We start from the raw sequence: 2,951 nt of genomic DNA on the forward strand, positions 1-2,951 counted from the left end.
AAATGACAGAGTCCTCAAATTCAAAAGCACAAACACTCAAGCATGTACATGGAGTCCTCACCAGTGAGTACAAGTTCTTGCAGCAACACTGTATGCCCAATGCATACACCTCACATATTTTAAGATATATGAATGGAAACCTTCATAAAAATTTTCAAAAACATAAAGTATGTTGCCCTCTCACCCCACCTACCTCAGAAGAAATTACAGTGTCTAGTATCTGGTATAAGCATTAGAAAGTTTTATGCCTGTTTTTGTTTGCTTTTACACAATAGCAGCATACTGTAGTGTACTTAATGTTTTTCACTTACCATATCCAGAAGACTGTTAATAAGATTCAAGTAGACCTAACTTATTCTAACGACTAAAACAGTATTTCCTTATGTAGATGTATCATAAAATACTCTGATCAGTCCTTTATTAATAAAAAACATTTAGGTTGTTTCCTCCAGTCATCTGCTACCACAAATAGTATTACAGTAAGCATCCTTGTGTATACGCATATATAAAGGATAAATTCCTAGAAGAAATGCTGTACTAAATAGTAACATTTTTAAATTTTATACAGTGCCTATTTTTTCCCCAAATAAACTGCATCCTTTTACAATCCCACTAACAATGTATGTATGGGAGCAGCTACAACAAATGAGAGTCTTAATAGACAGGTATTAGATTGCTAATTTCTCTTGTACAGCTTACAAGATAGCACCATAACTATGGCGAATGCTGTGTTGTGTTTTTTTGTTTGTCTTCTGAGACAGGGTCTTGCCCTGTTGCCCAGGCTGGAATTCAGGGACATGATTAACAGCTCAAGTGATCCTCCCACCTAAGCCTCCTAAGTAGCTGTGACTACAGGTATATGCCACCACACCCAGCTAATTTTTGTATTTTTATTAGAGATGAGGTCTCACTTTGTTGTCCAAGCTAGTCTTGAACTGCTAGGCTCAAGCAATCCTCCCATCTTGGCCTCCCAAAGTGCTGGGAATACAGGCTTGAGCCACCATGCTCAGCTACTATGAAAAGCTTTCTGACTAGAATGTGAATGATATATTACATATTAGGAGTACTGTATTAATAATTCATAGCATTACCTCACTGCTTTCCAAATAAACGTACACGATATTCACATTTGTTTTCCCACTCTTACTCGTACCTGAAGGCAAATCCATTTTTAGAGCAAGACAGGGTAGTTCGTCTAGTAAACAACTCAGTCCGAGGGATGGCTCTGAATACATTACCTCTTAGTCTTGCAATTTGATTTATCTTTTGCAAATTTCAACAACAACATTTATTTTCTCTTTGAGACTCTAAACCAGTGGTTCCCAACCTTTTTGGCAACAGGCACCGGTTTCACAGAAGACAATTTTTCCACAGGGGTTGCAGGGCTGCAGAACTCAGGCAGTAATGCTTGCTTGCTGACCACTCACCTCCTGCTGTGAGGCCCAGTTCGTAACAGTTTTTGTTTTTGTTATATGATCCATATATGTATATATAATTGCACTTTAGGTTCTGGGGTACATGCGCAGAACATGCAGGATTGTTGCATAGGTACCTACACGGCAATGTGGTTTGCAGCCTCCATCCCCCTGTCACCTATATCTGGCATTTCTCCCCGTGTTATCCCTCCCCAACCTCCCTATCCCCCACTGTCCCTCCCCTATTCCCCCCCCCAACAGATCCCAGTGTGTGATGCTCCTCTCTCTGTGTCCATGTGTTCTCATTGTTCAACACCCGCCTATGAGTGAGAAAATGCGGTGTTTGATTTTCTGTTCTTACGTCAGTTTGCTGAGAATGATGGTTTCCAGATTTATCCATGTCCATACAAAGGACACAAACTCGTCGTTTTTGATGGCTGCATAGTATTCCATTGCTTATATGTGCCAGATTTTCCTTGTATAGTCTATCATCAGTGGGCACTTGGGTTGGTTCCAGGTCTTTGCTATTGTAAACAATGCCACTATGAACATACATGTGCATGTCTCTTTATAATAGAATGATTTATAATTCTTTGAATATACCCAGTAATAGGACTGCTTGGTCAAATGGAATTTCTATTTCTAGGTCCTTGAGGAATCACCATACTGTCTTCCACAATGGCTGAACTAAATTATATCCCACCAACAGTATAAAAGTATTCCTATTTCTCCACATCCTTTCCAGCATATGATCCCTATTTTTTTTCTGTACCAAATATCTACATATTGACACTGAAGAATGTCAATTTATTCCAAATTAAAAGCAAATTATTTGTGACACAAATGACTGTAAAATAAATTGTGTTACAAATCATGTATTTGTGTCAACAGCTCTATCCCTTCAAGGTTAAATGAGTTATTAGTTTAACCACAGCTAGTTAAATAGCAGAACCAGGATCTCGAAGAAGTTATTGAGTCTCAGCTTCCTTGTCTATAAAATGGAAATAATAATACCTATCTTACTACTAAACTTTATGGGAAGAACTTCACTACTATTAGTTCTCTTTGCTCCGCATCTAGGTACTAACCTGTCATTCACATCAGTAGCTCCTTCGATAGGTCTAAGTCCAACACTACAGATCAGGTATTTGATTAATACTTGTTAATTGATAGTTCCAGTCAACTTCGGTCTGAGAACTCCTACATCAGGATAATAATGATGATTAATATTAACTAACATTTACTGCAGGCTTTGTACTCAGAACTATTTTACATGCAATATATCTCATGTAATCCCCATAACTCTATGATATACATGCTATTATTTATTTTATGGATGACAAATCTAAGGCTTAAAATACTTATATACTCAGCTCAAGATTATAAAAGTGGTAAATTAAGGAGCCCAAATTTAAATCCAGGATTTAAATCTCTAAAGACCTTTTTTTTTTTTTTTTGAGACAGTCTTGCTCTGTCACCCAGAATGGAGGGCAGTAGTGTGACCTTGGCTCACTGCAACCTCTGACTCCTGGGTTC

At 37.9% G+C, this 2,951-nt stretch overlaps 1 protein-coding gene across 2 annotated transcripts in view; it reads right to left on the reverse strand.

Annotated features, from left to right (window-relative positions):
* The window catches only part of MOB1B (MOB kinase activator 1B), a 78,425-nt gene that overhangs the window by 30,308 nt on the left and 45,166 nt on the right, over positions 1-2,951 (reverse strand). Inside the window, exon 1 of one of the 2 annotated variants that reach the window (XM_017501636.2) lies at positions 2,504-2,626. The exons of the other annotated variant lie outside the window; for it this stretch is intronic. The gene's annotated coding sequence lies outside the window, so the exon portion shown is untranslated. Of the gene's footprint in view, positions 1-2,503; positions 2,627-2,951 lie in introns of those variants that run through there. 2 annotated transcript variants of the gene reach the window in all.

This window comes from Cebus imitator, unplaced genomic scaffold (assembly GCF_001604975.1).
Source record: "Cebus imitator isolate Cc_AM_T3 unplaced genomic scaffold, Cebus_imitator-1.0 Scaffold283, whole genome shotgun sequence".
Lineage (NCBI taxonomy): Eukaryota > Metazoa > Chordata > Mammalia > Primates > Cebidae > Cebus > Cebus imitator.